The sequence below is a fragment of the Furipterus horrens genome, unplaced genomic scaffold, assembly GCF_987537825.1.
Source record: "Furipterus horrens unplaced genomic scaffold, mFurHor1.1.pri manual_scaffold_13, whole genome shotgun sequence".
In the NCBI taxonomy this organism is placed as follows: Eukaryota; Metazoa; Chordata; class Mammalia; order Chiroptera; family Furipteridae; genus Furipterus; species Furipterus horrens.
This window is the reverse complement of record NW_028327183.1, coordinates 45,776,753-45,791,425: the sequence shown is the minus strand read 5'-3', so window position 1 is coordinate 45,791,425 and position 14,673 is coordinate 45,776,753. Positions and strand designations below refer to the sequence as shown.

At 45.8% G+C, this 14,673-nt stretch overlaps 1 long non-coding RNA gene across 1 annotated transcript; it reads left to right on the top strand.

Annotated features, from left to right (window-relative positions):
• The first annotated feature begins 3,140 nt into the window (after positions 1–3,140).
• LOC149994948 (uncharacterized) lies at positions 3,141–14,470 on the top strand. The gene is made up of 5 exons (XR_016507654.1): positions 3,141–3,430; positions 10,523–10,679; positions 13,530–13,609; positions 13,764–13,907; positions 14,308–14,470. It is a non-coding gene; the product is annotated as an uncharacterized LOC149994948 (long non-coding RNA).
• Positions 14,471–14,673: the final 203 nt, after the last annotated feature.

Sequence of the window (14,673 nt, the reverse complement as noted above, 5' to 3'; positions counted from 1 at the left end):
AGATAGTGAGACACACCCTGATATCAGGACTCAGTGAGTCACTGCATGGTTGCAACTAGGAAATTGAAGTTCTCGCTATGTGAGGAAGAGTTATGTATAAACAGGGTCGGACCCATCCACAGGAAAGAATGGTGGAGTCAGCAATTCACGTCCACTTGGAACCTCAGACTGTGACCTGGTTTGGAAACAAGCGTTTAATGATGCAATCCGTTAAGGCTCTGAAGACGAAATCTTGCTGCATTTAGGGCAGGCCCAAACCCAACGGGGATTGGGAAGCACATACACTCAGAACCCTGTTTTCCTCAAAAAACACTTGAGTACCCCCAAAAACCTTTGTTTATGTGCATTACATTTACATGCTGTTTATTTATATTTACATTTATACACATATTTTATTTATCTATTTATTCATCACATATTGACCATAATAGACATTAAAACTGAAAAATTAGAAAAATATGGTGATTAGTTCTCTTATATTACAATGATAAATCCATTCTATATTAGCATAAATAACAGACCTGGAGGAAAACATAATTATATCTTCTAGGGGGAAAAAAACTGTGAGAGAGTGGTACTGTTTTATATTTTACAAAATGTCTGGTTTACTAGAAGATAGTTAAGAGTCTCATCTCTGCTTCTGCACTCAGTGTGTTACATAAATGAGAGAGAAAAGCTCAAATATCTGAGTATGTAAAGGAAACTGTGTTTGTTTTTTGTTGGTTTTTAAGGATTTTATTTATTTTTAGAAAGAGGGGAAGGGAGGGAAAGATCAACATGTGAGAAATACATCAATTGGTTGCCTCTCGCATGCCCCCAACTGGCAACATGGCCCACAACCCAGGCGTGTGCCCTGACTGGAAATGGAATCAGCGACCTTTCAGTTCATAGACTAGCATTCAATCCACTGAGCCACGCCAGCCACGGTTCAAGGAAATTGTTTTGATGTCCCAGACCATCAGAAAGTCTTGAGAATGCCCAGGGTTCCTCAGAGCTCACTTTGAAAATCACTGTCTTTTAAAGCAATCCTCAGACAGCTGCTACTTCTCATATTCAATTACATCTGTTCGCTCCTTCCACGGGGCCATTTATTAGAAAGAAATCCTGAACTCAGCTAGAGCCCAATTCATCACCATTTTGCCTTATGAATGATGGTTTTGAGATAGGAGTGAAAAAGCCCTTCTCATTCAAAGGCAAAAAGATTTTCTCATGCTTTTTTTATTCCTTTCAGTGCATTGCCTGTTACTTTGGATTTTTAATATATTGAGTCATCCTGAAGATGTCAGGGAGCGAGTCACCTCCCTCATCCCTTACAAGAGGACAGTATCCACTCCAGACTGTGACACCACTTCCATGGTGTATAAAATCCCCACAAACACACAGATCTGAGTGTGTGTGTATTTAATGAATTGCAATAGCAACATTATTTTTCTTTCTTTACTCATGTGAAGAATTATGTTGCCAAATTTTTCTCATGGGGGCCGTTCTGGCATTTCCTATTATAACCCGACTTGATCATGATATGGTTCTTCTGCTCAATAAACCATTAGGTTCCATTGATGAATGCTTTCTTTTGAACATTTGCATCTCTGGTGTAATAACTAATTTTATATGCCACTTGGCTAAGTTACGGCGCCAGTGTGAATGCTGCTGCGGGGATATTTTGTAGATTTGATAACACAGATATCAGCTGACTTGGAGTAAAGCAGATGATTCTCCGTAAGGTGGGTAGGCCTCATCCAATCAGTTGAAGGGTGTAAGAGCAGAGACTGAGGTTTCCAGAAAATGAAGAACTTCTCCTTTCAATTCTGTATTATTTAAATGTTTACAATGAGTGTGTATTGCTTTTGTAATATTTAATAAAGAAATAAACCACAAGTCCTCAATAGTTTTGTTAAAGAGAATCAGGACTGATACTGGGGATGGAGTTGAGGGTAACATAAGTAAGTTAGGGGATCCCTCGGACACTGGGGTCATCTGACGACAGTGTTTCAAGGAAGAGATGAAACCCATCGATGTCCAAATGGGAAATTTCTTCAAGCTTCGCAGTTCAGAATCTTCTCTGGAGCATAGTCCTCACCTGTTTCTGGGAATCCCTGAATGCACAAAATGCTCTGATGTTTTTCCAGGTTCATTCTTGTGTTTGACCACGCATTTGAGCAATGTTGGTGGAGCACGTAGGGATGACAAGGGAGGCCGTAATGACCAGGAGGATTCATGTGGAAGAGTGGTCGGCTTGGCTCCAGGAGCACATGGAACACAGGTGAGCCAGAGGGAGGAGGAGGTGGCCTCGGGAGAAGCTATAATAATAGGTTGGACAACTGATAGCCCAGGGCACCAGCGCTGACTGTACAGGTTGAGAGCAGGGAGCTCGTGCAGCAAGGGGGCACTGTGGAATGAAGGGTGTGTCCTGAGCACATTCCCAGGCGCCTTTGGAGATGGGGCAGGGAGCTGTGTGGGTTCCCTAGATGCACAGTCAGATGACAGGCATCTAGGTGGTGTCCTCAGAAACCGAAGACTGAGCCCTGCAGTGCTCCACGTTGGTGGTCCTGAACACAAGCACAAGACCCCCAGTGTGAGGGACAGATAAAAGTGACTCTCAAACCGGTAAGAAAGGACTAGCAGCAAAAGAGAAATGTAATAAGAAGGTTAAGAAAACTTACAAGAGGGGCTAGAGACACAGCTAGTCAGAGTTGAGGAATATTGATCACCTGAGAAACAGTCAGAGTTAACCCAGAGTGTAAAGGGCATATTTATAACCTGGGAAAATGTGATAAGCAAGTTAAGAAAACTTTCATGAAGAAATGAGGCTGAGGCATAAACAGCCAGAGTTAACCAAGTGTGAGGGACACCCACCATGGAATATGGAATATTTATCACCTGGAAACTATGCATGGTCTGTGAGATAAGGAAATTTATTCATGAGTTAATGACTACCCTGAGTGGATTTAGTCAATCGCTTTAGATTGTAACTCCAGAGTTTCCAGTAGAGAAAAACAGAGAGGAAGGGGAGTGGAGTGGGGGGAGAGAAAAACGGAGAGGATGGGGAGGGGGGAAAGGGGGCGTTTCCGCGCGTTGGGATAAAAGCGGCCTGCTGGGAGCCCTTTGTTAGGCTGTGCCCGGACCTGCAGATCCGTGAACCTCCGTTCGCTGCTTAAATCCCGTGTCCCGGTGTTTTCATTGTGAGCCTTAGTTCTCACAGCCTGGGGGCTCGTCCGGGACCCTCTCCGCCTGTGTGCGGGAAGGGGCTCTGGGCCGAGGTGCGGGATGCGTCCTGCCTGTCTTTTTTTTGGCAAGCCTGCTCGCCCCGGGCCCCGCCCGCCTCACAGTGCCGGGAATCAACCCAGACTGTTGGGACAGCGGTGGATCAACACGGGGGTAAACAAGAGCAAGCACCGCGGCAACCAGGCCACCTCGTGCACGGGCCAAGGTACGAAAATTGGGCTTAATTACTGCCTCGGTGTTTGGGCAGCCTCGGGGAGTCGTGTGTGTGTGTGTGTGTGTGCGTGTGTGTGTGTGGCTGGGGCACCCTCGGGGAGTCGTGTGTGTGTGGCTGGGGCAGCCTCGGGGAGTTGTGTGTGGGGGGCTGGGGCAGCCTCGGGGAGTCATGTGTGTGTGTGTGCGTGTGTGTGTGTGGCTGGGGCAGCCTCGGGGAGTCATGTGTGTGTGTGTATGTGTGTGTGTGGCTGGGGCAGCCTCGGGGAGTCATGTGTGTGTGTGTGCGAGTGAGTGTGTGTGGCTGGGGCAGCCTCGGGGAGTCGTGTGTGTGTGTGTGCGTGTGTGTGTGTGGCTGGGACGTATCTCAAGATACCGAGCGAGTGTGGAGTCCTGACCCGCGGTTGCTTTCTCCCGAGAGGGAAGCGGCTGGAGACGGACGAAGCGAATCTCGGGCTGTGTGCAAAATCTCTGGTAAGGGGGTTAAGCACACAGGACTGTGTACAAGAAACTTCCAGTAGGGGGGGGTTGAGTATGTTACAGAGCAAAAGGGGGTGCTTTCACGTGGCCCCTTGGTGTAAAACCCAACAACCAGTGTTGAGGAAAACAGGTATTTACAGTATTCCAACCTGGGGAGGGCAGCGAGCACTCCGGCTCAGGGCCCTGTTCTCCCACGGGACCCAGCACTTCCCTTGCTCCCCAAAAGGCTATGAGCCAAAAAACATGCCCAGAAGTTCCCCACCCCTAATGTGTCAGCTGTCTCCTTCAGGATCTGGGGTAGGATGTCATCAGCGTCTGTATGACAATCCAGGAAAACATATGCCGTGTTGCACTGCATCACACATCATTCTCCCTTTGCCCTTTCAAAGCCACATGATGTTCTCCCTTCTCAAAACTGCATGGAGAGAACTTCTCACCTCAAAACCACATGGAGAACCTCTGCTCTCCTTGCAAACCGCATGGAGAACTTAGCTAAAGTGTCTGCCGCCTATTTTTAAACCCCTGACTGCGCCAGTGGGTGTGGTACCCAGTTCTGACCACTCACAGAACCCCGCACAGGCCCTGCATGCTTTCTCTACTATGCTGTGGTCCAAAAACCCCTCCCATCTTCCTGGGGCCTTGGAAGTATCAAAGCCATTTGTGTAACAAAGACACTAGCCACTCGCCACAGGCATGTGAAGGCATTTTAAAAGCTGTTTCCTTTCCCCATCCCCCAGCCCGCAGGCTCTGGGGATTTTTGGACACCCCCACTCTGTAACATGGCATCATCAGCCTCTGTATAACAGTCCAGGAAAACATGTGCCATGTTGCACTGGATCACACATGGTCCTCTCTTTGCCCTTTCAAAGCTGCATGGTTTCTCCCCTGCCCTCCTTGCAAACCACATGGATCTCCTCTTCTTTCTCTAAAATGGTTGCTGCCTTATTTTTAAATCCCTGGCTGCATCCTGCCATGCAGTGGGTGTGGTAACCGGTTCTGACTATTCACAGAAACTTGCGAGGGCTCTGTATGCTCTTTCCTCACTATTCCATAGTCAAAACCCCTCCCACCTCCTTGGGGCCTTAAAAGAACCAAACCATTTGTATAGCTAAGACACTAGCTTCCAGCCATAGTTATGCAAAGGCATCTTAAAAGCTGTTCCCTTCTCCCCATCTCCCAACCCACAGGCTCTGGGGATTTTGGGGAACCCCCCACTCTGTAACAAGTATACAGGGCGTGGACAGAAATTCTCCGGTACAGGGGGATTGAGCTCATGGGTCTGTGTTCAATAAATCTCTGGTAGAGGAAGTTAAGAACACAACCGGATTCAGCCATAGGAATCAACTGAGGATGGGAAATAGAAATTCTCGACCTAGGGAAATTAAAAAGGGTGCGGCCAAGGAAGGCCCCATAGACATTCTGCCTAATAGTCCATTCGGGAGAATGTTAGAGCACTGGGGAGAGGATCTCCGGACCAAAAGTAAGAAGAAACAGAAAATGGTAAAATATTGTTGTCTCCTTTGGCCAAAAGAACCTGTTAAGGGGCAGTCTTTTCTGGTCTTATATGTGAGTAATCGGGCATCAGCTTTTAAGGAAGAGAGGAAATATGCTCTCTGCTGATCACCACCTATCAGCAGATCCGCAGGTCTCTTCCCTGTAAAAGAAAAAGAAGATAAAGTCTGGGACCCTCTGTCCTGTCTCCCGCCACCTGACAGCCCTATCCAGCCGGCGGCCAACCGGGCACGGGCCCTGCAGACAGACAGTACAGACGGATCAGGCCAGGTACAGCTAACAGGTGCTCAACCAGCAGGACACCAGCAAAAATATACTCTAAATCAAGAACGAAATTGGAGTAATACAAACAGGACCTTGAGAATTTCCCCAAAGAAATTGCTTGCAGCATTTCTATCCACCACAGGTAACTTCTAGCAATTCAATTTGCATCTGAATACTCCCTGCTAGAGCTGCAAGGAGGGGCATTGTTAGGTTTGCTAGCCAAGCGGCCATCTCATCCCCTAAAAAGTTACTAGGTACTGAGAACAATAGGATAATTAACTTGCTACAGGTTACAGAAACAGCAGGATGTCTGCCTCTCCAACACAGAGAGACAGAGGAGAAAAAAAAAGGTGACGCTTTTAAAACTCAGGCCGCTTTTCTTCAAACTGTGGTACAAGCGACAGGGCTGTAACTGGAGGGCCCTCAACCTCCTCATGGCTTCAGCAAGAGGGACATGCCTATATCTTAAGGAAGAGTGTTGTTACATGTGGACAGAACTAATGTCCATTCTAGACATCCTCTTCAGTGAGAAGGTAAGAGGAATAATCAGATGGAATATGGAAAAGCAAGCATCCTCCTGGTCAGGGAATTGTCCCAGCCAAACAAAAGTTTCCCAATATAGATCCTAGATGGGATAATCACAGGCCAGAGGATAGGGCCCAGGTGAGAGACCTTAGGAGTCTCAATGTCAGGGGAATCAAGGAGTTCGTTCCCCTGAACGCAGAATGGCTCCAAGGCATTCAAAATACACTAGTCCCTCTCTATACCGCAGTTCACTTATCGCGGCCTCACTGTATCGCAGGATTTTAAAAAAATTATATTTAATTATTTATCACAGATTTTTCACTATATCACGGGATTTTGCGGTACTGTACAGCAAATACTAAAATAAATGTAAGGTTCCCACTTTGCGGATTTTCACCAATCACGGGAGGTCTAGAACGTAATACCCGAGATAAGTGAGGGATCACTGTATTCTAGTCTAGATCCAGATAATGCTGTAGGGCAGGAACTCTTAAAAATCACCTTTGTAACAAAGGCTGGCCAGATATTTGTAAAAAAATTGCAGGAGGTAAATGAATGGGCCAGATAAAACAATCAAAAAACTCATCAGGAAAGCTCAAAGCTGTACATTAGAAAAAAGGAGAAGCAAGAACTTCAAAAAGCTGCAGGATATCTCTGCAAATCTAGAAACTTTTAGCTGCCAAATACTGAGTCTGAGTATAGTCCTTCACCGTGTGGGAAAGAACAAGGATTGGAAGCATGTTATGGTTACATCTAAAGAAGTAAAGGGTAGTTAGAAATTTGTGAATGTTGCAGAAGGTCTGTGGAACGTTGTAAAGATAAATGGGAAAGGGTGTGAAGAAAAAGGAATGTCAGCTGCTTATTTTCTGATCTTTTCTTTCTGCTCTGGGAAGGAAATTGAGGTTTCCCAGGGGGAGTTAAAGCTTCACACTATGTAGGCAAGTGAGCAGAAGCCATCGACCAGCAATGGGAAAAGAAAGGCTTATGCGCCTGGGAATTGTTACAAATGTGGGAAACCGGGTCATGTCAGGCGGGAGTGTCCTGACCTCCAGAAAGAGAAAGACCTTACCAACCTCATGACTTCCGAGGAAGGCGAGGGATGTCAGGGGCTCTTCTTAAGCAGGTCCCACCAAGAGCCCTTAATAAATTTAAAGGTGGTACCTCATAAGGAAGAAACTACTTTCTTAATAGATACCGGGACAGCCCAATCATCTTTAACTTTTCAGCCCCAAAGAATTAACTTCTCTAAGGAAAAGATATTAGCGTCAGGAGTAAAAGGGGAGGGATTTTGAGTGCCAGTTTTCAAGCAAATGCAATTACAGTTAGGAAAAGAATTAATTAAAGGGTCTCTTCTATATGTCCTTGAGGCTGGAATAAATTTGTTAGGCTGAGACTTAATTGTCAGGTTAGGCCTAGATCTTGGGGTAGAAGAGGGGCAAATTAAGGTCCAATTGCATCTCTTAACTGAAGAGGAAGAAGAACAGATTGACCCTGTAGTGTGGGCCAAGGAGGGAAATCAAGGGGGCCTGAAAATTTCTCCCTTTGAGATAAAATTACAAAAACCAGGGGACACTGTTTGTAAACATAAGTACCCCCATTTCCACTGAGGGAAGAAAAGGTCTACAGCCTGTTATTCATTAGCTCCTGCAGGATGGGCTTCTGGAGCCATGTATGTCCCCCTATAATATCCTCATACTCCCCATCAAGAAATCTAATGGCAGCTACTGGCTGGTCCAGGACCTGAGAGCCATAAACCAACTCATCCAGACCACCATCCTGTCGTCCCTAACCCCTATACCCTCCTTAGTAAAATCCCCTTTGAACATAAATGGTTTAGTGTAATAGATCTCAAAGATGCATTTTGGGCTTGTCCCCTCACTCTAGAAAGCAGGGACTTGTTTGCCTTTGAATGGGAGGATCCATCCATGGGAAGGAAGCAGCAATATTGCCGGACAGTCCTGCCCCAGGGCTTTACAGAAGCTCCAAATGTTTGGCCAAGCTCTTGAAGAAATCCTTACAGAATTCCTTCCCATGGGACACACTAAACTACTGCAATATGTAGATGACTTACCCCTCTCTGGTCCTGAACAAGAGGAAGTGAGCCTCTCTACTATTGCTCTTCTAAATGTCTTAGGTCAGAAGGGATTGCATGTGTCCAAGGAGAAACTGCAGTTTGTAGAGCAAGAGGTAAAATATTTAGGCCATCTAATCAGTGCAGGAAAGAGAAAAATCAGCCCTGAGAGGATAGCCACTATTTCTACTCTTCCCCTACCTCTGACTAAGTGAGAATTAAGGAAATTCTTAGGGCTAACGGGGTACTGCAAGCCCTGGATAGTCATATGCTCAGAGAACAAGACTATTATATATTTGAAACCGTTAGAACAAGAACCAGATCCCCTCCAGTGGACGACTGAAAGGATAGATGCAGTTAATGAGCTAAAACAAGCTCTCGTAACCGCCCCAGTTTTGGCCCTCCCTTCCTTAGAAAAACCCTTCCACCTCTTTGTCACAGTGGATCAGGGCACGGTGCTCGGGGTTCTGGCTCAGGAGTGGGCTGGGAAGAAACAGCCTATTGCCTCTCTCCAAACTCCTCTACCCAGTTTCTCAAGGGTGGCCTGAGTGTGTCCCAGTAGGGGCTGCTACAGCTATGTTGGCAGAAGAAAGCAGGAAACCAACCTTTGGAGGGCCTCCCACTGTACCCTCCCCTCACCAAGTCAGAACAATTCTGAACCAGAAGGCAGGGCGGTGGCTAACCAACTCTAGGAGTCTTAAGTATGAGGCCATCCTCCTTGACAGGGATGACTTATCTCTCTCTCAAAGCCCAAATTTGAACCCTGCTAGCTTCCTTTAGGCTGGAAAAGAGGGGACTCAGGAGGTTTCAGAGCACAGGTGCCTTGATGTCATAGAATATCAGACTAAGGTCAGACCAGATTTGAGAGAGAAGCCTTTACAGGGTGGACTATCTCTTTTTCATCAATGGCTCTTCCAGAGTGATCAATGGAAAGAGACATCATGGATATGCCATCATTGATGGGGGTTCTCAAGCCCTATCTGAGGGAGGAAGGCTACCTAATAATTAGTCTGCACAGACTTGTGAACTCTATGCTTTAGGATAGGCACTGAAATTACTAAAACACCAGGAAGGAACTATTTACACTGACTCTAAATTTACCTATGGGGTATCACATACCTTTGGAAAAATTTGGCAAGAACAAGGACTAATAAATAGCAGGGGGAAGAACGAGTACATGAGAAACTAGTCAAGTCAGTCCTGGATGGCCTCTTACTCACAGCAGAAGTCGCTATAGTCCATATTAATGGTCATCAGAATGGGGGATCATATGAGGCTAGAGGAAATAGGCTGGTTGATAATGCAGCGAAGAAGGCTGCATTAGAGGGAGAAAGCAAAGTCCTCTATCTAGTTTCATGTCTCCCTCCAGTGTCAATAGCTCCCTCCTTTTCCTTGGAGGAAACAAGGAGATTAACTCAGGGAGGAGCATCAAAGGATGCTACTGGGAAGTGGAAACTCCCAGATGGGAGGGAGATGCTGAATAAACAGGTCCTCAGGGAAATTATGATAACACTGCATCAAGTCAGCCGCTGGGGACCTCAGTCCCTCTGTGACACAGTCCTCAGACAATATGGGGGATTTGGAATTTACACTATAGCTAAGCAGGTCTGCCATGGATGCCTCATATGCCAGAAGGTGAACAAACAGGCAGACTGGGGGAAGGCCACCAGAACTCAGGCCCTTCCAAAGCATTCAGATTGATTTTACTGAAATGCCAAAGGTAGGTAACCTGAAATTCTTCTTGGTCATAGTAGACCATTTTTCTAGGTAGATAGAGGCCTTTCCACTTTCATTGGCTACAGCAAAGTGGTTAAAATAATCCTTGAGCAAATAATCCCCAAATTTGGCCTAGTTGAAAATATTGGCTCAGACAATGGGAACCATTTTACCTTCCAAGTGTTAAGAGGGGTCATGAATTGTCTGGATATCAAATGGGATTATCATACCCCCTGGCACCCTCCTTCCTTAGGCCAAGTAGAACACATGAACCAGATCCTAAAGAAACAACAAACTAAATTAAACTTGGAGACCAAGCTACTGTGGACCAAATGTCTTCCATTGGCTCTCCTCAGGATTAGGACAGCTCCTGGGAAGGATATTGGAATAGCGCCGTATGAGTTCTTATATGGATTTCCTTACCTGGGAAGGGGGACTGAGCTACCCACCCTAGAAGCCAAGGATCAGTTCTTAAAGAATTATATATTGGCTGTTTCATCTACCTTTGCCTCTCTCAAGGTGAATGAAAGATCTCCTTGTCCAGACCCCACTGCTCAAGTTTCCGGTTCATCACTTCCAGCCTGGTAACGAGGTCCCGATCACGTCCTGGAGAGAAGAGAAACTTCAGCCCACGTGGGAAGGACCATTCCTGGTGCTCCTGACCACCGAGACTGCCGTGAGAACTGCTGAAAAGGGGTGGACTCATTACACTAGGGCAAAGGGACCTTTAGAAGAAAAAGCAAGGGCTGAGTGGGAAGTAACTTCAGATCAGGGAAAGGACCCTTTAAAATTAACTCTCAGAAAATAACTATGATGTCCCCTAGAAGGTGGTGTGAGCTCATAAGGCTGTGCTGGGTAACAGTATTTTTTCAAGGCGCCCTGAGTTGGGTTAGGCCAATAATCCTAATTATAAATATAACTGAAACTATAGGTCCCCAAACCCTAAAGTATGACGCATGTCAAGTTTTGCCTTGTGGGGAACTTATGTATCAGCGCTGGCTCTCATCTCAGAAAAAATATCTCTGTCCCTATCTAGAAAATAATAGAATCTTTACGTATTTAGGGAAAGGCCCTTTCCCTACCTGGGATAATATTTGGTGGACCACAAAACCTGATGGGCAAACGGCCATTTCCCCTGAGCAAGTAAAATCACTCCAGACTAAAATAATTTTCAGCAAAGGAGCTCCTCCCCCAAACTGCCAGCCTCTCCAGTGCAACCCTTTTCTTCTAACACTGAACCAGCCACAGGCCTTAAGTCAGGAACCCCATGTGGCTACCAAAGTTTATGGCCTAGGAGCTGATGTATCTGGCATAGATCCAGTAGGGTGGCTAGGTCTTCACTTAGTGACAACTCTCCCTCCTTAGAAAATCTGACTTCCATCAACCAGTCCTGAGGACTGTCTCAGAAAGGATCCCAGAATGATCCAGCCAAGATAAAAGTTTTTGAGGTATTAGATCTTAGGCAAACTCTACAGATAGAAACTGGATACAGGGACACAAATGCTTGGGTAGAATGGGTCAAATTTACTGATAAATCCCTAAATAAAAGCAATTGTTATGCTTGTGCTTCAGGGAGACCCCAGGCACAGGTCATACCATTCCCACTAGGCTGGGACTCTGACCCCTCGGGAATGGCCTGTATGCTCGCTCTCTACCAGGATGAGAATGCACGGGGAAACGAGACTTGCCGAAGCTTGTCTCTCCTCTTTCTCTCTATAAGGTGTGATGAAACTCAGTCCCTCCCTCCATACTCAGTGGGGCCCATGAATTACTCTTCTTGCCTCTCTAGGTGGGAAGCAAATTCGGGTGCCCCTGTGGGAGAACTCCTGTTGTATTAAGTGTGGTCGAGGGCGTGGAAGCAATTCCAGCAAGGAGAATGAGTCAGTTGGAGGGCTGCCGCATGCTCTAGCAGGTCAGCAGCGAGCGGTGCAAAGACCTCTCCTTTTACTGAGTTTTACAAGTATAGAAATCAATAGGGAGGGTAAGGAATGAGCTCACAGGCACATTCAAAGATTGATTACAATATACAATTACTTACTTGGGATTACGACAAAAGGAGGTTAATATATAAACTATAAAGAATGATTCCTATCAAAAACAAAAAACAGGAATTCAATCATCTATTCTTTTAAGACTCTGGGAACGGCCACACTGTTCCTTAAACCTGGTGAATCATTTGACCTTCATAGCTACATTGATGCTATTGGGGTCCCTAGAGGATTTCCAGATGAGTTTAAGGCTAGAAATCAGATAGCAGCAGGGTTTGAGTCAGTCCTCTTCTGGTAATCAACCATTAATAAAAATGTTGATTGGATAAACTATATTTATTATAACCAGCAGAGGTTTATCAATTATACTAGGAATGCTATAGGAAGAATAGCTCAACGCCTAGACGCCACCAGTTGAGTGGCCTGGGAGAACAGGATGGCACTGGATATGATGCTGGCAGAGAAGGGAGGTGTATGTGTAATGCTTGAGGGATGGGGGGGCAGTGTTGTGCCCTTATCCCTAATAATACAGCTCCTGATAGAACTACCACTAAGGCTCTGCAGGGACTGACCACCCTAGCAAATAAACTAGAGGAGAACTCAGGTATAGACAATCCTATAACAGGATGGTTAGAAAAATTGGTTTGGCAATTGAAAAGGAATTATTTCGTCAGTTATAGCATCTCTCCTAGTGGTAGCAGGCGTCCTCACAGCTTTAGGCTGTTGTATTATTCCCTGCGTCAAAGGTTTAGTTCAGAGACTGATTGAGACTGCACTAACTGAACAGATGCCAGCAATGTATCATAATCTTCTCCTCCTAGAAGCCAGAGGAAATCCTCACTATGAGAAAAAAAGTCAAGAAATCCTCCTTAGGTTTGAGAGGGCAAATAAAAAGGTTTGAGTAGTTCAATTTCCCAAAAGAGACCGGGGGACTTGTAAGGGACAGATAAAAGTGACTCCCAAACCAGTAAGAAATGATTAGCAGCAAAAGAGAAATGTGATAAACAGGTTAAGAAAATTTTCAAGAGGGGCTAGAGACACAGCTAGTCAGATTTGAGGAATATTGATCACCTGAGAAACAGTCAGAGTTAACCCAGAGTGCAAAGGGCATAACATGTATAACCTGGGAAAATTTGATAAGCAAGTTAAGAAAACTTTCAAGAGGAAATGAAGCTGGAGACATAAACAGTCAGAGTTAACCGAGTGTGAGAGACACCCATCACGGACTATTTGTCACCTGTGAACAATGTGTGGTCAGCGAGATAAGGAACCTTAGTTGGTTTAGTCAATTGCGTTAGATTGTACTCTGGAGTATCCAGGAAGAAAAAACGGAGGGGGAGGCGTTTACTCGTGTTAGGATAAAAGCGGCCTGCCCTGAGCCTCCGTGCATGCACGCACTTTGTTAGGCTGCGCCCGGACTTTGCATGCACGCCCTTCGTCAGGACTTGCAGATCCGTGAATAAACAATGCCTCATTTACTGCTTAAGTCCTGTGTCCCGGTGTTTTATTTTCATTGTGAACTTTATCTCTCACACCAGGGTTCAGTCACTTCTTTGCTATCTATGATCTCTTCCTTCTGTTCTGATCCAGGAGCCCTCTGGAAGGGCGGCAACAGCAGGTAAGGCCTCCCACCCCACCCTGGCCTGCCTCTTTTTATTCCTTTTTTTTAAAGATTTTATTTATTTATTTTTAGACAGAGAAGGAGGGAGGGAGAAAGAGAGAAAGAGAAACATCAATGTGTGAGAGAAACAGTGATCTGTTGCCTTCCACAGGCCCCCAACCAGGGCACAACCCAGGCATGTGCCCCAACCGGGAACTGAACCAGCGACCGTTTGGTTTGCAGGGTGACGCCCAGCCCATTGAGCCACAACAGCCAGGGCACTAGTCCCAAGTTCTTCAACCAACCATTGATCTAGGTATCTCCATAAAAATGTTTTATATAGGTGATTAACATGTATATTCAGTTGACTCTAAGTAAAGGATATATTCCTAAATAATCAGGGAAGACCCAATCCAGTCATTTGAAAGACCCTAAGAGAAGCAGAGCTGAGGTTTCCCTGAGAAAGAAGAAATTTGACCTTTGCACTATAACCTCAACTCCCGCCTGAGAGTTTCTAGCCAACCCTATGGATCTTGGACTTGCCCAGCCAGCCCCCGAATGGCAGAAGCCAACACTTTGCAATAAATAAATAAATATACATGCGCACATACACACATGCATGCATACATATACGTCTGTGTGTACGTGTGTGTCCATGTATCCTATGGGCTTTGTTCCCAGTGGAACCCCAGCTGAGATATTTATCCCACTCCTAGTTGTTTGGAGTTCCTGACTGGGCATGGCCTCTGCCGAACCAAAGCGGAAAGAAGTTCTGTGGTTTCCTAGGAAACCAGAGTGCTGTAATAACAACTTTTTCCAGGAAGAGGAGAAACTGTTTATATGCAGAACCAGAAGAGACTCTATTTCACCAATAAATCATTTCCCACGTGTTTTTGAGCGTCTGTGTCTCTGAAAAGCAGATACTAGAACTAACGACGGTCGTTATTCAATCCTCCGTGTACCCCACAAAGCTTCCGAACACCCAGAGCACGTGGCCCTGGCGGTGCTTGTGTCTGAGGACACGGAAGTGACATGAGCAACCTATGCCCGCCCTCACAGGTGTCATAGCCCAGTGTGTGTGT